Consider the following 22342-nt stretch of genomic DNA (forward strand, 5'->3'; position numbering starts at 1 on the left):
AGAATATTTGGGAACACAGTTCATACGCTGGGGAAGTCCGAAGACCGTTTCTCTCAATTTATTAAAAAGGAAGCGTGAAATCTGCTGACAGTCAGAAACAGATGAGATCTAGTGAAAGTTCAAACCGCTGTAGAGCAAGAGCTGCACATTCAGAGTCTGATCACTAATTTACTATACAGGTGGGTGCTGGAGGACATCTGGATCCACACAGGGTCGGAGTGGCCAGAGTAGCAGAGGATTCTCTGGTAAGCCCACTAGTTCCACAGGAGACCACCACATTTGGAAGCAGTCACTGACAGTAGGATCTGTTTCATAAAAGTTGGATCCCAAATAATCTATTATACCTTACAATTAAAATATAAAGTGACATGTTCATGTTCTGTTTGGCCAGAGAGAGGGGGCCTTCTGATTGACCTCCACTGGTGGTCCTAGATCCTCAGTCCGACAATAAGTCCACAGTATGTCTTATCTCCCTGTTAAGGTTGTGCGTCTGGGACCCGTGTTTCTACAGGGTTCCATAAGCACAGCTTATGGGTTAATTGAGCTGGCTGGGTGTGGTGTTTCTCCTGCCACTCCCCTCTCCTCTGCTGCACATAAATACCAGCATCTCTTGGTAGGAGATGCTGGCCATTTTAATCATTTTACTCTGTTATTACACTCTGTTAATCCCATTCGGAGCTGGTGTTATGCATGCTTGTCTGTAGCATCTCTCTCACCTGCCCTGAGGACAGTCTGGACAGCTGTTGTCCCACCCCTCCTTGCGTTCTGGGGTGCGTGCATTGAGTAGTGTGTGTTATGGCGATCGTCTGCAGGTTTCTCCCTATCCCTGGGTAGGTGTGGCCTCCAGACGTCTGATGTCTCATGTGTGTGTTAGATGGGTGATGCCTGACACTATCCTCTGTCAGCATGGTGGCTGACTCTCTTTTCCCTCAGTGTGAAGACACTTGGACTAGCTATGCGTTACCATCTGTATGCATGTGAGTTCTGGGTGGGGTTCCTGTTAGGTGAGGCATGCATTATCTTGTGTTTTGCGTAAACAGTGACTTGTTTTGTATGTCTGTGCAAGTGGCCAGACATGTGGTGTGAACTGTTGTGTTTTGCGTTCAGTATGTGTGAACCTGGAGAGGTGTAATTGGTCTATGCAGCATTATGTGAGTTGTTGCAGTTTTATTAGGACACCATCTAGCGTCCGTGCGGAGGCGTAGCGCTTTAGTGCAACGCAGTGATGTAACACTCCGATGGCACAAAGATGTCAACCTGGGAGAGACCTTCACAAGATGCTACTTGATCAGCAGGTCACATTACAATGGCAGTGGTGTTCCCAAGGGGTGTGGCTTACATAAAGGGCATAGGCTTGTTAACAGCTACCACAGACCCTTAGAAACAATAAAGAAGAAGAATGCCACTGTAGGCAATTTTAAAGCAGATAAGTGCAATATTCACAACCCTTATGTCCAGAGGATACTCCTTTATTCATATCCACATAAAGAATAATGTTTCAGCCTTGAAAAAGACTAGTTGTGCCAGCTTAAATGTTGTTCCTTATGTGGATCTGAATAAGGCCTCGGTCACACGACCGTTTTTTGGTCCGATCTGCAGACGCGCTTGCGATTTGCAGATCTATAGACCAAATGAATCCCAATGGGATCGGTCACATGTCCGATCGGTCACTTTTTATGCGGATGTGCAATCAATTATAGGACACAACGATTCGCAGAATGCGCCTATGTGCGTTCTGCGCATCGCTGTGTTATATATATGCGCTCAATGGGGCCGGCGGCAGCAGCGCCGACCCCATTGAGAACATATACTAAGGATCGTTCTCCTCTGCCACAGCTGTAACAGCTGTGGCAGAGAAGAACGATGTTCGCCCATTGAATTCAATGGAGCTGGTAATACAGCCGGCTCCATTGAAAGCAATGGGCTGCCGGCGAGCGCGGGATGAATTTTCGGAAAGGGCTTAAAAATATAAGCCCTACCCTGAAAATCATCCTAAAATGTGTAAAAATATTGAATGACAGCTGAGAGCTACCTCTGATTGGTTCCTGCGCTCAGCCAATCAGAGGCAGCACTCACTCACCCATTCATGAATAGGAATCAAAACTATCAAAGCTTCACGCATAGTTGGTGGCAGAACCCCTTCCCGAAGGATACTGTTGAATAACACAAGGAGTTTTGGGGCTATAAATTCCACATTTTTGTACCATTCCATGGGGAGCCCATCAAGACCTGAGGATTGCCTGTTTGGGAAAGACTAAATAGCCTCTACAATCTCCTCCTGCTCCAAGTCACCATCCAGCATTGTTACACTAATCTGGGAAAGTAACAGTGTCAAGGTAAGACTTTAGGGCTTTATCAGGGCAAACGAGCTGGGAGGTATACAGATTTGTGCAAAAGGCAGCAAATACATTATTGATGAGCTCAGGGTCAGTGACCATGGCCCTAGATGTATCCTGGATTCCTACAATTGGGGGAATAACATAGTTCTCGCTGGTAGTAATCCCCAGCAAATCTCCGCCTCCTGGTCAGTACAAGTGCAGAACTCCTGTTGGTCAAGCCAAAGGGGATTAAGTCTCCACAGGGGACAAGTGAAACCCCCCCACCCCTTCCCAAAATTGAGGACCAGGTGTAGCGGAGAGTGGTCCGAAATACCTTGGGGTAGATAAGAGACGTCACACACCAAAGGAAGACACTTCGAGGACCCGAAGCACAGGTCAATTCTAGAAAAAGAGCCATGAGTCACTGAATGACAAGAGTATTAAATATCAGGTGGATGCTTCAAGCACCACATCTCCTCCAGCAGATAAGCAGAAGCCCACGTAGGCAACTGGGATCCCACCTGAGTCGTCTGCCGAAGACGGTCACATATTGGGTCCATTAGGTGGTTAAAGTTCCCCCTCAGTATTAGTTGGGCTGCCTCTAGGAGTATCACCTTAGCCATGATATCATGCAGCACCTGGATATCAGCTGAAGGTGGCAAATAAACATTGGCTATGGTCAGAAGCTGTCCGTTAAGAAGCCCCGCAATATAAGGAAGCGACCATTAGGGTCAATATGCAGCTGTTTGAATGTGAGAGGGACTGATTTAGTCACTAGTATTGTCACGCCTCTAGCATAACTAGAGTATGTGGAGTGATGGGCCAAGCCAACAAACTCACGTTTGAGTGCCATCACTGTAGAGCCCGGCAAATGTGAGGAGAATAATTCCTAAGGAATTTGAGCCCCAGTGCCCCCCTTTATCTTGGAATTAGGGCCTCTGACATTCCATGAAATCAGCTTAAGCTTATCAGCCATTGGGAACCAATAAAAAATAATATGAGAAGGTCACATCTGAACAGATCAATGGTTTAACTGTGCATGCACAGTCGCACTGTGGGTCAAACTTAAGATTTAAACTGTTATGAAAGAACACCAACTTCCCTTCCCACCCAACCGAGGATAGGTTTGAATTCCATAACCATTACAATCAGAAGGGGGACACAGGCCCACCAGGCTACTCCTAAAGGAAATGAAAGAAGCAGCAAAAGGTTTAAAGGGGAGAAGATAAGAAAAGAAAGAGAACTCCCCCGCCTATGTCCCAAACATTTTGACATCCATAAACCTATATAGAAAACCGGAGGTCATATATTCTGCAGCGTACTAAGTAACTCAATAAAGGAGAAGGACCCGTTCAGCCATGGGAGAATAACTCAGTACAAAATATAACAGTGGCCTGTTCAGCCTCGGGGGGTCATAAATAAGGCTATTAGGTCAGTACACTAGACCTTGTTGGTCAGATTTTGGTTTTGGTATCAGTCGGCCAGTAGCCTGAAAAAGAGGAAGAGATTATGCATTGCAAACAGTTGTTTCAATGTCCTCATTATATAAGCATAGAACAGTCTCAGCATTAAAGTATTACAACGTCAAGTATTCTTCTATCATTAAGGAGGATTCCTTCCCCTCATGAGAGAGAGTAAATGCATGGGTAAGGGCATCAAGGAGTATGAAAAGTTACCAGTCTCACTCAGATATTTAAGGACAATCAGAATTTATTGGTGCTCTAGCCAAGCAATCACATCCTCCGGCCTACCAAAGAAGTAAGCCCGGTTGTCCTTGGTGACCTTGAGCTTAGCCGGATACATCATTGCATATGGCGGCTGCTTAGCACATAAGAGATGCTTTGCCTCCATGGACCTCTGGAGATACTTCGGTACTTACAGGGAGTAGTTGGGGAAGATTCTTACATGCTGTCCCTGTACTTTTAAGGGGGTCCATCCTTCGGTTCAGTTCCAGCACTTTAACTCTGTCCCTGTAATTTAGGAGTTTGGCTATAAATGTACGTGGAGGCGCTCCTGGAGGCGGGGCTCTGGTTGGAATACGATGCGCGCGTTTGTGGAGAAGTAGTTAGAACCGTAGACTTACCAGAGTGAGGATTCAAGGTATTCACAGGGTTGTCTCCCCTGTACTCCCTCCGGCAAGCCGACCATCCTGATATTGCATTTGCGAGAGTAGTTTTCAAAGTCGCCGATCTTTCACTGCTGAGCAGAGGAGGTAGATCCAAGCGCCTGTATTTGCACTCTAAGTGGTGCGACTATGTCCCCTAAATCAGAGACTCACATCTCCACTGTGGTGGTGCGCTCTCGCAGGTTGTGGGCATCTGCTTGCACCAGGCCAGAGGCAGACTGCAGGGCATCAATCTTCCCAGTAAGAGCAGATCAACAGTCTGTTATGGCCCTGAGTACGTCCGCAATAGTTGGGGTGGTGGGACCAGGGGGGACCCCGGAAGTGAGCTGGACACATTGGGTGGAGTTCCTTCTACGGTGCCAGCTTTAACAAGTTGCTGTACTCTATTGCTGAGCTTAATTTTTTTTGCAGGGGGGGGGGGGGGGGCATATAAGCGGAGGGTGTAATTGAAGTACAGAGAAACATATTCAGAAGTACAGACATCACTTAGCCAGAGCAATTTTGTTAAACAGAGGAGTTCTCTTAAGACTTCCACTGCTACTTCATCCCTGAGCTCCCATACCTAGCAGAGTTCACGGTGTGCCTCATTGTGGGTTTGTCGCGTTAGCAGCAACGCACTCCCCAATTTTTAGTTTCAAGATCAGAACTCTGCAGCTGGGATATTGGGTGGAATGTTGTTTCATCAAGAATGCACTAGGTGGCAGCAGAGTACAGTAGCAGTCCTGCACACAGTAGACAGCGGCTGTATATTGTTTCTCCCTCTGCTCCGGCATGGCTCTCCTGGACCCCAAGCTTCTGCCTAGGTGGGTGAATAAGGGGGGCTGCAGGTGGGTAGATGAGGGGGGAGGGCAGACAGGTGGCTTCACTTGTGGTGGGATTATAGTGCTTAGTCGAACACTTTTCTTGTTGCCTCCTGTGGGTTTCCTCCTTCCTCACTGTATGTCTTCCCTCTCCCCTCTCTCCTCCAGTATCCCCCCTCCTCTCTCGGAGGCAGATAGTGCAGTATGTCAGGTGTCAGCAGGCTTGCAGGCAGCAGGGGAGAGCCAGGACTGAAGTGCAGGGGCAAGGGGAGGGGGTCAGCAGGTAGGGAGCAGCTGGCACAGCCTCTGTGGGGGCTGCCTGTCACTCACCCGGCCACTGCAGCAGGAGTAGAGCAGAGGGAGCGGTGCGGTCCTGGGTCAGCCCCCCTCGAATCTAAATACTTCATTATTCAAAGAGACAAAGACAACACGAATGATACATAAAATAAAGGGACAAATGGTGGTAGGAGTGCGATGTGACCAGCAGTCCCCAACTTGTATCATGTGGAATGGGGCATATACACACTAAACCAGAGGTCTGGATGGCCAACTTCCAAATTAATAAGTCAGCACCACCAAGGCCCTGCTGAAATCTAATCTATAGCCCCCGACGTGTTTCGCCTTGCGGCGTCCTCAGGGGGAGCAAAGAACAGGGCTACAGCCAGGGGTTGTGTGTTGTTCATCCGTGAGTGCGAACCGACTGATGACATCAGGACAAATATATCAACACGCTGTCATATTACACCATCATCAACAAGATTACTATTGAAGTTACCAGCTATGCAATGAGGACATGTGTTTGCATCTCTGTTGCCTAGGAAACAATTAGTAGGAGCCTGATTGTCATTAAGGTGACCTGATGACTGTGTCATGTGACTGGTATCTGCTCACTGATGTCATAAGACACACCCCAAAGGGGCAGGGTTACTCCTATTTAACCTAAATCCATTGCTATACCTACCAGAGCTGCCAGTTACACCTGAAACACCGAGGCAGGCACTTGGTGCGGCTGTTGTAAGCAGTTAAACAGGCCGGGACTGTTGACTGGTCTTTGTAGATAGGATGTGCTGCATTCACTCTACTGTTAGCCGATGCTGAGTTAATGGGGCCCCTCCACAATGTTATATGTCTGTCTCATGTCTTTGTCTTGTCTGCGGCATGCATTTGGTTTATGTGTATTGCATGGCTGCAGGACTGCAAGAGTTAATGTCTGGTATGTGGCATCTTGTCTGAAAAATGTAACGTTTTGGGAGTCATCTGACCATGTTTTATTTATGTATGTGTTTGAAGGAGTCAGAGAGTGAGAGAGTGAGAGTGAGAGAGTGAGAGTGAGAGAGTGAGAGTGAGAGAGTGAGAGAGTGAGAGAGTGAGAGAGTGAGAGAGTGAGAGAGAGAGAGAGAGAGAGTGAGAGAGTGAGAGAGTGAGAGAGAGTGAGAGAGTGAGAGAGAGATCTGATAGTCAGAGGAGTCCCATCTAGGAGAGCTTGACACCCACATGCTAGACAAGTTGGTCTGTGTGTGAAGCATGGAAGAGGCCAAGCGATGGCCTGATGCTCAGCGCTTCTGGTGAGCACTAGGAGTGAAAGGAACCACTCTACAGCAAAAGAACAAAGAAATAGCAGAGTGAGAGTTGTCATGTCTATTTATAGGTGCGTCTGCCATGAGGAGGAACCGCAGGCACACACTGCAGAGGGTTGGCACGGCTAGGCAGCGACCCTCTTTAAAAGGGGTGGGGCGATAGCCCGCAATGCTGTACAGAAGCAATGAGAAATATAATCCTGTGCCACCGCCATCAGGAGCTGCACACGTGGGCATAGCAATGGGGAACCTATGTGCCACACACTATTCATTCTGTCAAGGTGTCTGCATGCCCCAGTCAGACCGCGGTTTTTTATAAATAGTCACAGGCAGGTACAACTCCGTAATGGGAATTCCGTGTGCACCCACAGCATGGGTGGCTCCCTGGAACCCACCGGCTGTACATAAATGTATCCTATTGCAGTGCCCATCACAGCTGAGGTAACATCCGATTAAATGCAGGTGGGCTTCGGCCAACACTGCATGCCCCAGTCAGACTGGGGTTCTTTAGAAGTAGACACATGCAGTTACAACTCCCTGTGGACCGACAGCATGGGTGGCTCCCTGGAACCCACCGGCGGTACATAAATATATCCCATTGCAGTGCCCAACACAGCTGATGTAACGTCAGCTTTAATGCAGGTGGGCAAAAAATTAATTGGATTACACTGTGGGCGAGGGCCCCAAAAAATTGGTGTACCAACAGTACTAATGTACCTCAGAAAAATTGCCCATGCCCAAACAAGAGGGCAGGTGAAACCCATTAATCGCTTTGGTTAATGTGGCTTAATTGGTAACTAGGCCTGGAGGCAGCCCAGTTAAAAAAAAATTGGTTGAGGTGAAAGTTTCAACGCTTTAATGAGAATTGAAACGTATAAACATTGTTTACAAAAATTATATGACTGAGCCTTGTGGGCCTAAGAAAAATTGCCCGCTCAGCATGATTACGTCAGGTTTCAGGAGGAGGAGCAGGAGGAGGAGGAGGAATATTATACACAGATTGATGAAGCTAAAAGGTCCCCGTTTTTGATGGTGATAGAGAACAATGCTTCCATCCGCGGGTGCAGCCTACGTATTGTTTAGGTATCGCTGCTGTCCGCTGGTGGAGAAGAGAAGTCTGGGGAAATCCAGGCTTTGTTCATCTTGATGAGTGTAAGCCTGTCGGCACTGTCGGTTGACAGGCGGGTACGCTTATCTGTGATGATTCCCCCAGCCGCACTAAACACCCTCTCTGACAAGACGCTAGCCGCAGGACAAGCAAGCACCTCCAGGGCATACAGCGCGAGTTCAGGCCATGTGTCCAGCTTCGACACCCAGTAGTTGTAGGCGGCAGAGGCGTCACGGAGGACGGTCGTGCGATCGGCTACGTACTCCCTCACCATCCTTTTACAGTGCTCCCGCCGACTCAGCCTTGACTGGGGAGCGGTGACACAGTCTTGCTGGGGAGCCATAAAGCTGTCAAGGGCCTTAGAGAGTGTTCCCCTGCCTGTGCTGTACATGCTGCCTGATCTCTGCGCCTCCCCTGCTACCTGGCCCTCGGAACTGCGCCTTCTGCCACTAGCGCTGTCGGATGGGAATTTTACCATCAGTTTGTCCACGAGGGTCCTGTGGTATAGCATCACTCTCGAACCTCTTTCCTCTTCGGGTATGAGAGTGGAAAGGTTCTCCTTATACCGTGGGTCGAGCAGTGTGTACACCCAGTAATCCGTAGTGGCCAGAATGCGTGTAACGCGAGGGTCACGAGAAAGGCATCCTAACATGAAGTCAGCCATGTGTGCCAGGGTACCTGTACGCAACACATGGCTGTCCTCACTAGGAAGATCACTTTCAGGATCCTCCTCCTCCTCCTCAGGCCATACACGCTGAAAGGATGACAGGCAAGCAGCATGGGTACCCTCAGCAGTGGGCCAAGCTGTCTCTTCCCCCTCCTCCTCATCTTCCTCATGCTCCTCCTCCTCAACGTGCTGAAATATAGACAGGAGGGTGCTCTGACTATCCAGCGACATACTGTCTTCCCCCGCCTCCGTTTCCGAGTGCAAAGCGTCTGCCTTTATGCTTTGCAGGGAACTTCTCAAGAGGCATAGCAGAGGAATGGTGACGCTAATGATTGCAGCATCCCCGCTCACCATCTGGGTAGACTCCTCAAAGTTTCCAAGGACCTGGCAGATGTCTGCCAACCAGGCCCACTCTTCTGTAAAGAATTAAGGAGGCTGACTCCCACTGCGCCGCCCATGTTGGAGTTGGTATTCCACTATAGCTCTACGCTGCTCATAGAGCCTGGCCAACATGTGGAGCGTAGAGTTCCACCGTGTGGGCACGTCGCACAGCAGTCGGTGCACGGGCAGATGAAACCGATGTTGCAGGGTGCGCAGGGTGACAGCGTGCGTGTGGGACTTGCGGAAATGTGCGCAGAGCCGGCGCACCTTTCCGAGCAGGTCTGACAAGAGTGGGTAGCTTTTCAGAAAGCGCTGAACCACCAAATTAAAGACGTGGGCCAGGCATGGCACATGCGTGAGGCTGCCGAGCTGCAGAGTCGCCACCAGGTTATGGCCGTTGTCACACACGACCATGCCCGGTTGGAGGCTCAGCGGCGCAAGCCAGCGGTCGGTCTGCTCTGTCAGACCCTGCAGCAGTTCGTGGGCCGTGTGCCTCTTATCTCCTAAGCTGAGTAGTTTCAGCACGGCCTGCTGACGCTTGCCCACCGCTGTGCTGCCACGCCGCGCGACACCGACTGCTGCCGACGTGCTGCTGCTGACACATCTTGATTGCGAGACAGAGGTTGCGGAGGAGGAGGAGGAGGAGGAGGGTGGTTTAGTGGAGGAAGCATACACCGCCGCAGATACCAGCACCGAGCTGGGGCCCGCAATTCTGGGGGTGGGTAGGATGTGAGCGGTCCCAGGCTCTGACTCTGTCCCAGCCTCCACTAAATTCACCCAATGTGCCGTCAGGGAGATATAGTGGCCCTGCCCGCCTGTGCTTGTCCACGTGTCCGTTGTTAAGTGGACCTTGGCAGTAACCGCGTTGGTGAGGGCGCGTACAATGTTGCAGGAGACGTGGTCATACAGGGCTGGGACGGCACATCGGGAAAAGTAGTGGCGACTGGGAACTGAGTAGCGCGGAGCTGTCGCCACCATCATACCTTTGAAAGCCTCCGTTTCCACAACCCTATACGGCAGCATCTCCAGGCTGATAAATTTGGCTATGTGCACGTTTAACGATTGAGCGTGCGGGTGCGTGGCGGCGTACTTGCGCTTGCGCTCCAACACTTGCGCTAGCGACGGCTGGACGGTACGCTGAGAGACATTGGTGGATGGGGCCGAGCACAGCGGAGGTGAGGGTGTGGGTGCAGGCCAGGAGACGGTAGTGCCTGTGTCCTGAGAGGGGGGTTGGATCTCAGTGGCAGGTTGGGGCACAGGGGGAGAGGCAGCGGTGCAAACCGGAGGCGGTGAACGGCCTTCGTCCCACCTTGTGGGGTGCTTGGCCATCATATGTCTGCGCATGCTGGTGGTGGTGGCTCCCCGGCTGATCTTGGCGCGACAAAGGTTGCACACCACTGTTCGTCGGTCGTCTGCACTCTCAGTGAAAAACTGCCAGACTTTGAGCACCTCGGCCTCTGCAGGGTGGCATGGCGCGAGGGGGCGCTTTGGGAAACAGTTGGTGGATTATTCGGTCTGGCCCTGCCTCTACCCCTGGCCACCGCACTGCCTCTTGCAACCTGCCCTGCTGCTGCCCTTGCCTCCCTCTCTGAAGACCTGTCCTCAGTAGGCGTAGCAAACCAGGTGGGGTCAGTCACCTCATCGTCCTGCTGCTCTTCCTCCGAATCCTCTGTGCGCTCCTCCCTCGGACTTACTGCCCTTACTACTACCTCACTGATAGACAGCTGTGTCTCATCGTCATTGTCCTCCTCACCCACTGAAAGGTCTTGAGACAGTTGCCGGAAGTCCCCAGCCTCATCCCCCGGACCCTGGGAACTTTCCAAAGGTTGGGCGTCGGTCACGACAAACTCCTCCAGTGGGAGAGGATTCGGAATCCTTGCTGCCCATTCTGGGCAGGGGCCCGGGAACAGTTTCTGGGAGTCTGCCTGCTCCTCAGAATGTGTCATTGTAATGGAGTGAGGAGGCTGGTAGGAAGGAGGAGAAGCAGCCAGATGATTCAGAGTTGCAGCAATGGACGGCGCAGAACTCTGGGTGTTCGATAGTTTGCTGGATGCACTTTCTGCCATCCACGACAGGACCTGCTCACACTGCTCATTTTCTAATAAAGGTCTACCGCGTGGACCCATTAATTGTGAGATGAATGTGGGGACGCCAGAAACGTGCCTCTCTCCTAATCCCGCAGCAGTCGGCTGCGATACACCTGGATCAGGAGCTCGGCCTGTGCCCACACCCTGACTTGGGCCTCCGCGTCCTCGCCCGCGTCCACGTCCTCTAGGCCTACCCCTAGCCATCAGCATGGTGTATTACCAGTAGTGCAGAAACAGAACGCTGTAATTAAATGTGCCGCTTATTGGCCTGTGGTTGGAGGCTGACTTCGCTTACGGAACGCCAGGAAATAATTTTGCGCAAGCCTGCTGTAACACTTAGCTGGCTGCGTATGAATTAGGAGGACTACTACACCCAGCACAGACCCAGTACACTGAGGACAGTCACAGGCAGCCCAAATAGATTTTTTTCCCCAAATGTTTTTGGAAAGGCCCACTGCCTATTTTCAATAAATATATGTCTTCTGTCCCTGCCTCACCGCTACTGGCCCTGGAGTATGTAAAATAACTGCAGACTGTTGCACTGTGGACAGGAATACAGCGGTGATGTAACAGCCAACACAGAGCCAGGAAATAATTTTGCGCAAGCCTGCTATAACACTTAGCTGGCTGCGTATGAATTAGGAGGACAACTACACCCAGCACAAACCCAGTACACTGAGGACGGTCACAGGCAGCCCAAATAGATTTTTTTCCCCAAATGTTTTTGGAAAGGCCCACTGCCTATATTCAATAAATATATGTCTTCTGTCCCTGCCTCACCACCACTACTGGCCCTGGAGTATGTATAATTACTGCAGGGCGCAATGCTCTGCACGGCCGATATACAAAAAAAAAAAAGTGCAACACTGCAAAAAGCAGCCTCCACAGTACTGCACACGGTCAGATGTGGCCCTAAGAAGGACCCTTGGGGTTCTTGAAGCCTAAAATACTCCTAACACTCTCCCTATAGCAGCTCCGGCACCAGCAGCACTTTCCCTCCTCTATGTCAGAATAAATCTGTGCCGAGCCGCGGGAGGGGCCGATTTTTATACTCGGGTGACACCTGATCTCGCCAGCCACTCACTGCAGGGGGGTGGTATAGGGCTTGAACATCGCAGGGGGAAGTTGTAATGCCTTCCCTGTCTTTCTATTGGCCAGAAAAGCACGCTAACGTCTCAGAGATGAAAGTGAAAGTAACCCGAACATCGCGTGGTGCTCGTTACGAGTAACGAGCATCTCGAACACGCTAATACTCGAACGAGTATCAAGCTCGGACGAGTACGTTCGCTCATCTCTATTTCAGACCTTTCATGTTAATATCAGACCCCAGAACAGACCTTCTTATTTTATTTTGAGCCCAGACCCCTATATTTACATCAGACCCCTAACTTAGTTCACACCTCAGATGCCCTAAATAAATATTAGATCCCCAGCCATTTTTCAGGTTTTAGTTCTCCTTCACTCATCCCCACATTCTAAGAGCTATAACTTTTTTACTTTTCTGCCATATGAGGGATTATATTTTTGTGGGACGAGTTGTATTTTATGATGGTAGCATTTAATGCTTCCATATAATCTATGGAAAACTGTTAGGGAAATGGGAAAACAAATGGAACTGCACCATTTTTGGGAATCTTGTTTTTACAGCATCAATGGTGAGGTAAAAGTATTCTGCAGGTCGGTACAATTAGTGATGTTGAATTTTTATTGTTTTGTATGTCTTTAACCCCTTAACACTACAAGACGTACAGTTACGTTCTGCAGGTTCGAGGTATGTATGAAGGGAGATCGCGTGTCGACCCCGCTGCTTACAATATGGATGATGGCTGTTTCTTACAGCAGACACGTGCTTGCAATAGCTCTTTAAATGCCAGTCCTTTGGTGTCGCTTGGGGGGGAGAGGGTGGTGGCAGCGCAAGGACGCTCTGCAGGGCTGGGCATGCTGCTCTGTTGAATGCCTATGCTCCTCATATCAGGCAGGCGAGCCAGTGGAGTTCAAGTGGCATCACACTGAGACAGCACTTTAGTGCCTTAGCAGCACCCTACCCCGCTGGGAATTGCCCTATACTGGAGGACGCTGACCCCACTGCAGTAAGCTCCACCTCACTCACCCTGATAATTCACGGCATACAGCACAAGATTTTGGTCCTCCCTGACATCCCACAGTGTGTTGGTGCTCTATGGCTGGTTGCTGGAGACCCAGAATAGTTTGGGGTTCTTTTGGGAAATTATTTCTAAAGGAGGCCTGCTTTTCCCACACTTTTTACCTTATGAGCTGCTACTGCCACCCTCGTGGCACAAATGATCTATTCACGTTATAGATGTCATGGTTTTCTAAGGACACTTTCAGTATGGTCTGATGAACATAAAGTAGAAGAACATAAAGAGGTACTTCTTCCTCCAAGTTGACCATCTTAACCCTTGCTTCATTTTCTTATTTTGTTCTGGACACCGCAATTGCAAACATGACAAGAACTAAAAATAAAGGTGCTCGAACTCCTAAACTGATATTCTTCACTGCAGCTGCGTCCACCCCACAACAGGGAAGACATAATTCTGATTCTAATAAAGAGATCCAGAACTTATATAGAATTGGTTCATATTCCATCTGAGGCAATAAATGCTGCATTCCAAGACCTTAAAAATACCGTTCAAAATGATATTAGAGAAGCTGCCTCCTCCACTCATATGATATCATAGCCATAGATGAACGGACTTCACACCTTGAGGAGAAGATGGAGGATTTTGTGACTGCTTATAACACACTAGTGGATGCTCACAATGAGGCAGAGAAGACATTGCAACAATAAAATTGAGGCTGGCTGACCTGGAGGAAAGATAAAGGAGGAATCATATAAGATTCAGAAACATTCCAGAAATCGGGAATGACTCTCAGCTCACAGGATTCCTCACGGATCTTTTTCTTGCTTTTATCCCTGATGCTCAACAATATGACCTCCAGCTCTACAGCGCTCGTAGGGTACACAAACCTAAAAATATACCAGCAGAAGCATCCAGAGACGTACTTGCTAAACTATAGTTTTTCCATTTTCAGGGACGCTCTCCTGAAGATCTCTTCTCAAACCAAAAATCTCCCAGACCGTTTCCATTAGATCTCTCTCTTCTCAGATCAATCACCTGCCACATTAGCTAGGAAGAAAGAATTTGCAAAGTATGCAAAAATTCTAAGAGACGTAAAGATATCTTATAAATGGAGCTTCCCGGTCTTCCCGATCTTCAAAAATGGAGTTACACAAAACATCTCTTCTCCTAAGAAAGCAGAAATTATATTCACTAAATGGTCCTTTGCCACATCGCAAGAAGGATCTAAGACAACATCAAGAAAAAAGCATCCCTCTCTTAGTCAGGAATGGTCTAAAGTACCTCAAAAACATTCCTCCAAAACCTCTGCTTGAAGCATCGAACTGCTACTCAACTGTTTTTACCTTTCCCTATGTTCTGTTTATGACTGGCAACTTACCAAGAAGCTGGCTTGTTTGTTATTTTTTTTAATGCGTGATCTGTGCTTCAGTCAAAATGCTATATTTGTTCCTATCTAGCCAAGGCAAAGTCTAAGTCTATCATCTCTATCCATAGACATTCAACTCCACTAATACAGGTGAATCATCTACACATCTTCATCTTTTAGAATGGTTCACGTAGAAGCAGGACTAATGGCAACTTTCAAAGTATTTCTTATTTCTGTTATTTTTTTTACTGTGTAAGGCTTATTATTGGGCAATATTATCCAAAGGAGATCGAATTTTGATAATGTTGAGATTGTTCTTTAGCATAAGACCGGCCTCATTGCTTACTGGAGGGTCTCCTAAGGATTGTAAAGATTTATTGGTATATTCATAGGAAACAGTGCAAAATGCTTCAATTTGTTAAATGGTAGTTAAAGGGGTTGTCCCGTGAAAGCAAGTGGGGTTATACACTTCTGTATGGCCATATTAATGCACTTTGTAATATACATCGTGCATTAATTATGAGCCATACAGAAGTTATTCACTTACCCACTCCGTTGCTGGCGTCCCCGTCTCCATGGCGCCGTCTAATTTCGGTGTCTTCTTGCTTCTTTAGACGCACTTGCGCAGTCCGGTCTTCTGCTGTGTGCTCGTGCTGGAGAGCTGGTCTGCGCGTCGTCATCGTAGCTCTGCCCCGTCACGTGGTGCCGATCAGCCAATTAGGTGGCTGTATCGGCAGTGGAACGCAAGGAAGGAGAAGACAATCCATGGTGCACCGCGGGTCTTCTCCCATGGTGCACCATGGATTGTCTTCTCCTTCCTTGCATTCCACTGCCGATACAGCCACCTAATTGGCTGATTGGCAACACGTGACAGGGCGGAGCTACGATGACGACGCGCAGACCAGCTCTCCAGCGCGAGCACACAGCAGAAGACCGGACTGCGCAAGTGCGTCTAAAGAAGCAAGAAGACACCGAAATTAGACGGCACCATGGCGACGGGGATGCTAGCAACGGAGTGGGTAAGTGAATAACTTCTGTATGGCTCATATTTAATGCACGATGTATATTACAAAGTGCATTAATATGGCCATACAGAAGTGTATAACCCCACTTGCTGCCGCGGGACAACCCCTTTAAGATCTCCTCTTTAAATCTAAAGGGCCTTAACAGCCCCTTCAAATGTTCCCTTTTCTCAAAGGAATTAGTAAGCAAAAGTGTCAAAACTTTTGCATTCAGGAAACTCACTTCAATGCAGCAGATACTATCAGACTTAGGCCGGTGGAAGACAGCTGGGTCAAATCCTGCTGCGAGAAGGCAGAGAAACTAAAGTCAGATTTCAATTTCTGTTTGACTCTCATAACAACAAGATTATTAATATCCACGAAATAGCAGAGGGATTTGCTCACTACTACAATTCACTGTAACTTAAAAGATGATACTAATATCACACATCCTAATTCACAATTTATTGAAGACATTTTGAATAATATCTCGTTTCCATCTTTCGCCAACTCTCAAAATATTCTTCTCAATAAGGGCATCTCCCCAGCGAGAGATTCTGGTAACCATCTTGTCCCTAAAAATACATAAATCCCCGAGGCCTGAAAGGACTTTCTAACGAATATTATAAAAAGTTTGCCAGCACTCTTCCCCATACCTTCTAGAGATCTTCAACTATGTTTTCCAAAAAGGCTCTCTCCCTTGGGAAATGCTAGGCACTGCAATTACTACACTTCCTAAAGTGGGGGAGCCACACAATATACCTGAAACTTTTAGGCCCATTTCACTATTAAATTCTGAAATAAAAATCTTTGCTAAGATTTGGGCCCCTCTACATTTTACTAAGCTTAATCCAAAACTATCAAGTTGGCTTTATCTCAAATCTCAAACAGACCCTCTTCTGATGCCACCAGGTGATTTATTATTCCAATTGAGTTTGCTGAATCCTCTCGAATTCCTTCTCTGCTCCTGTCACTTGATGCAGGGAAGGCATTTTTTCAGAGTGCATTGGAGATACCTACAAGCTATCCTTGTAAAATTTGGCTTCCAGGGAAACTTCCTCTCAGCAACCATGTCCTACTATTTTACCCTAAGGGATCTTACCCACTTGCATTTTTTTAACGCTGCAATATCGCTGTGTTTTTTTTACGCGACTGTCAATAGGACTTTCTAATGTTAAAAACACATCGCAAGTTGGTGCTGTACGATTTTTGTGCGATGCGTTTTTAACATTAGAAATTCCCATTGACAATCGCGTAAAAAAAACACAGCAATATCAGAGTTTTAGCAATACGTAAGTGGGTAAGAGCCCTAATGCATAAGTTTATTCATCAGGCTTCATGTCAAATCCCTTCTTAATTAGCAATGGAGCTAGACAAGACTGTCCTAAGTCACTGTTCATCTTTGCCCTAATAATGGAACCCTTTGCGAAGTATATAAGGTCTTCTCGGGATATCTCTGGAATCCAGGTAGAAAATAAAGACCATAAAATAGGCCTATAAGTGAACGATGTCATTCTGGCCTTCTCTAATTCAGAACTTTCTTTATGCACTGTAAGGCCGGCTTCACACGAGCGTGACGGGCTCCGCAGCGGAATATTCCGCAGTGAAGCCCGTCACGGCGCCCCCCAGAGACCCCATACTTACCAGCGGAAGATAGCGTGAAGACGCTTCCCCGCCCACCGCCGTCGCGTCATGTGACACGCCCATCGCGTCACATGATGCGGCCGGCCGTGTCACGTGACGCGCTGGCCGCGTCATATGACGCGGCGGCGGTAGGCGGGAAAGCGTTTTCACGTTATCTTCCGCTGTGTTACAGCGGGAGATAGCGTGAACAGACGGCTTCCATTGACTGCAATGGAAGCCGTCAGCGCGTACACCCGCGGCAAATAGAGCATGCTGCGGGTGAGGACGGGAGATTTCACGGTGCGAAATTCCGCGGTGGAATTCCGCATCGTGAGCATTGAGCTATTAGGTTCAATAGAACCTAATAGCAGGGGGCAACGCAGCGGATTTTTGCCGCGAATTTACGCGGCGTAAATCCGTTCGTGGGAAGGAGGCCTAACTGCCATAATCGATAAATTCGCTAAAGTCTCTTATTAAAAAGTTAATACCTTAAAAATCACAAAACCTCAACCTTAGTGTCAAAAAATCCACTTTATCCTTCCTTGTGAATAACTATAAATTAAGCTGGGTTGATGAAGCCTTTTCCTACTTGGGTATATACTTAACGCCCTCAATGGCTAATTTATACGACCTTAACTTTAAACCCCTTCCTTCATCAATTACAACTGAATTAAGTAAGCCAGGAACATGTGGGATCTCTTAGTTGGGCCAAATTTCAATGCTTAAAGGGGTTGTCCCGCGGCAGCAAGTGGGGGTATACACTTCTGTATGGCCATATTAATGCACTTTGTAATGTACATTGTGCATTAATTATGAGCCATACAGAAGTTATCAAAAGTTTTTCACTTACCTGTTCCGTTGCTGGCGTCCTCGTCTCCATGGTTGCCGTCTAATTTTCGCCGTCTAATGGCCAAATTAGACGCGCTTGCGCAGTCCGGGTCTTCTGCTTTTCTGAATGGGGCTCCGTGTAGCTCCGCCCCGTCACGTGCCGATTCCAGCCAATCAGGAGGCTGGAATCGGCAATGGACCGCACAGAAGCCCTGCGGTCCACACGAGGGAGAAGATGCCGGCGGCCATCTTCACCGGGTAAGTAAGAAGTCACCGGAGCGCGGGGATTCAGGTAAGCGCTGTCCGGTGTTCTTTTTTAACCCCTGCATCGGTGTTGTCTCGCGCCGAACCGGGGGGGGGGGGGGGGGGGGTGTTGAGAAAAAAAAAAAAACGTTTCGGCGCGGGACAACCCCTTTAAGATGACTCTTCCTAAAAATACTTTATTTCTTTTGAAATGCTCCCATTTTCCTATGAATGTCTTATCTTAAATCCATACAATCCATTTTACTATCTCTCATATGGGAAAAAAAGGATATACTTTTCATACATCAGTAAAATGGAGTCCTTGGCACTCCTTCAATCATTCACTACTATAGAGCTGCCATTCTAGACTCAGATGTATATGGTCAAACAATTTATCAAAAGATTGGGTGTCCATTGAAAACCTTGGGTTAGGCAAAAACCCTCTGAAATACATCTTATTAGCCCAACTATTCTTCAACTCCAAATCTGAGTTTAACTCAGCTACTCTTGTTGTTGCAGTCAATGTCTGGAACATAGTGGCAAAAAAGAAATTGATCTCCTTCCCTCAGCAAAAAGCTGACATAAACTTGCTACATGTTGTAATCAAAAACTTCTCTCCCTCTGACTGGAAAAACTAGGGGTTTGGGTTAATGAGCGCTTACTACTATTCTCAGAGTTGACTAGTAGATTCAACAACCTTCAATGAGACCTTTTTAAATACCTCCAAATTAGTCATCTTTTTAAAATCTTTCCCCCCCATAAGGATTATTATCCCTTCTAAACTTGATGACTGGCTCTCATCTCTTCAGGTAACTCATGAAGACATGTCCACTTGCTGCCATATTTTAAAGAATTCTTTTATATACCCTTTGGAAAGTGTCAATCAAATATTGGAAAATAGCCTAAAAATTCAGATCTCAGATGACCAATGTAGAGAGGCATATTGGTCAACTCAGGCTACATCCACACGTGCGAGCATGATATCAGTCCGAGGAACTCGGTCCAATATCATGCTTGCCAATGTGCATTTAACACGCAGATATGAGGCGTTATTCATTAAAAAATGCCTCATATCACTTGAGATACTGCAATCCTCATGTGCACAAGAGTATAGCAAGTGTTTCTCATTGATTTCAATGACAAACATCACATCACACTCGCATGCAAATTGCCTATCATGTGAATGCCATGCAATGTCTTTAAAGGTCCCATTGAAAACAATGGCGAGGTGTTCCAAGAGAACATCAAAAGACAGAACTTGGTTAATAGAGTGTAATGAATAATTATGAATGCATTACCTTTCAGAAATCTCAGTGTTTCTCTCCTCTGGCACATTGTCCTGTGGCTGATATTCTAGGCCTTTATATGAAGACTACATTTGAGGGTTCCTCTTTTTCAGAGTTCTCGTCAGCAACTTTTAGATTCTTTTCTCCAGTTCTTAAATGAGGAAGAAGGAGAATTGAGAGTGTGAATAAGTGAATAAAATATCATTGGAGGTGTAAGGGGGGGAATATTTCTCCTGCTTTCCATGATAATTAGACAGTAACATGTCCCCATTATTTATGGATTGTCAGATTAGAGGAATGTCATTCTCCCATCCCACCAACACAGCGACGTTTCAGCATGTAGCCTTTTTCAGGCTTAATGACAATAGCTATTGTCCAACACTCATACAGACCAACACATAAATTACTTCACCAATAAAAAGCGATACATACAACATTACCCCCCCCCCCCCCCACTACCACCCACAAGTGTTGCAACATACATTACATATATTATTCTGCATGTGCCGGTGCTCCAGATTCTCCCCCGCTCCTCCATAGCTCTCAATTTGATTGTAAAAATTTGATTGAGAGCTATGGAGGAGCGGGGGAGAATCTGGAGCACTTGCACATGCAGAATAATATATGTAATGTATGTTGCAACACCTGTGGGAGGGGGGTGATGTTGTGTGTATTGTTTTTTATTGGTGAAGTAATTTATGTGTTGGTCTGTATGAATATTGGATAATAGTTATTGTCATTAAGCCTGAAAAAGGCTACATGCCGAAAAGTCGCTGTGTTGGGGTGATGGGAGAATAAACTGTCTAGTGGATTTGCACTGTTGATGCTGCTGAGAACTTTATTTTTTAATTATTGGATTAGTACTGGGAGCAGGGATACAATCTTCTGCATGTTTCAGCTGTTGCATCTTGCAGCCCAACCTATGATAAGGCTTATTCAGTAGTGCTGCTCAAGTGAACCTTACGTATTTCATTGTCACAGATCCAACACTAGATATTTTGTATGTCTCCTTTGTGCTGCCGAAGACCTATTGAAGTCTGGACTCCACAAGACATTAGCAGCAGACTATACCCACCAGCTCGGGGAGAATTAGATGTACAGCCTGCAGAGGGGAGAAGTGCTAAAAATGCAGGCTACACGTCATGCAATAGCCAGCTATAGCATCACTCAGGGGCACCCTTACCATAAGGCAACATGAACCTGCCACCTCAGGCAACAGACTGAAGGATTTCAGTGGGGCAGCGGGGAGCTACCATATTAATAATAGGTAAAAAATAATTGCCAACTCTGAGTAAGCACGGTAGCAACCCTACAAGCATTTCACTCTCACTCAATCTACAGTTCCCCTGGTAGCCACTGCTCTTATCGTCCGGCAGCATGAAGGCTTGGGGCACTCCTTGTGTCATTCTATCAGGACCAAACAGCTCGTGGCTCCTTCGTGCCCTCACCGCCGATGCTGTCACACGGGCTGCTGCTGTGCAGTGCAGGGGAGCCCCAGTCCTCGTCACCTCCCCTGGCCATCGAGCTCCTCCTCGCTGCCGGGTTGCTAGGGACGTGGTGGGTGTTGCCCCACTAGGTGACCTTGGTACCATGGCTACCTGGCTTGTGTCTGCTTCTCTGTCTCCTGCAGGGCTGGGGGCGGGTTCCCCAGTGCTGCTAGGTGCTCTCAGCTGCTGTCAGACTCCCCGTCCCAATCAGCTGCTGGGGCGGGAGCTCTGACAGCATTTAAACTTGCTTGTATCTGCATTCCAGTGCCAGTGTTAGTTTGGTCTTCCTGCTACACCAGCGTGCTTTGTGACTCCTGACATGTTGACTACCTGTTTTAGGACCTGACATTGCCTTTTGCCTGTCCCTCTTGTACCGTGTACCCTCTCATTGCCGACCCGGATAGTCTGACTCTCCTTGCTGTTGTTTGTTCCAGTGTCTTTCTGTTTGTTAGTCCCTGTGTCCCCCTTCCCAATGAGTGTAGGGACCGTCACCCAGTTGTCACCTTTGGGTTTAGCCCAGGGGGGCAAATAGGTAGGGACAGGGGTTGCGGGTAATTTAAGGGACCTCCAGTTTCCCAGACCCCGAGGCTTGACAGAAACACTGGCTGAAAGGAAGTCGGATCCCTACATCCGACCAGCAACCTGGAACCCCTCTATGGAGGCTGTGGCGGCCTTAGCTAACCAGGTCCAGATTCTGACGGACCAGGTTCAGGACCTGACTTCTCGCCTGCAGCATCAGGAGCAGCTAGGGGCTTCTAATACTGTGCAGCCCTCTCCCGTTCCTGATACAGTGTCTGAACCACGGGCAACACCCCCAGACTTCTTCTCTGGGGACAGAAGTCAGTTTTTTGCATTCAGGGAAGGCTGCAGCTCTATTTTGACCTCCGACCCCACACCTCTGGCATTGAATACCAGAAGGTGGGTTTCGTGATAACTCGCCTGAGGGGAGAACCCCAAAATTGGGCCCTCTTCTTGTCGGCTGACTCTCCCACCCGACAGTCACTAGACACCTTTTTTGCTGCCTTGGGCCAGCTGTATGATGAACCCGACCGTGTTGCCCTTGCAGTCTCTAAACTCCCGGCCTTGCGTCAGGGACGGAGGGTGGCTGAGGACTATAGTTCTGAATTTCGCCAACACTGCACAGAGTCGGGGTGGATTGACGTGGCCTTGAAGGATCTATTTTTGGCCGGTCTGTTGGAGAGCCTCAAGGACCTCTTGATGGCTCACCCGGAGCCTAGGACCTTGGAGCAAGCCATGTCCCTGGCTATCAGGGCCGACCGAGGCTTGAGGCCAGACGCTCGACTCAGACCAGTCCTGTTCGTGTGTCTACATCTCCGGTAGCT

At 48.1% G+C, this 22342-nt stretch overlaps 1 protein-coding gene across 1 annotated transcript in view; it reads right to left on the bottom strand.

Moving 5' to 3' along the window:
- SIGLEC1 (sialic acid binding Ig like lectin 1) overlaps positions 1–19542 on the bottom strand; it is a 114230-nt gene extending 94688 nt beyond the window's left edge. Inside the window, exons 1-2 of the mRNA XM_066572863.1 lie at positions 19525–19542; positions 15777–15835 (exon numbers count right to left, since the gene is read on the bottom strand). The gene's annotated coding sequence lies outside the window, so the exon portion shown is untranslated. The remainder of the gene's footprint in view (positions 1–15776; positions 15836–19524) is intronic.
- Between the last annotated feature and the right edge of the window lie 2800 nt (positions 19543–22342).

Source organism: Eleutherodactylus coqui, chromosome 7 (assembly GCF_035609145.1).
Source record: "Eleutherodactylus coqui strain aEleCoq1 chromosome 7, aEleCoq1.hap1, whole genome shotgun sequence".
NCBI lineage: Eukaryota > Metazoa > Chordata > Amphibia > Anura > Eleutherodactylidae > Eleutherodactylus > Eleutherodactylus coqui.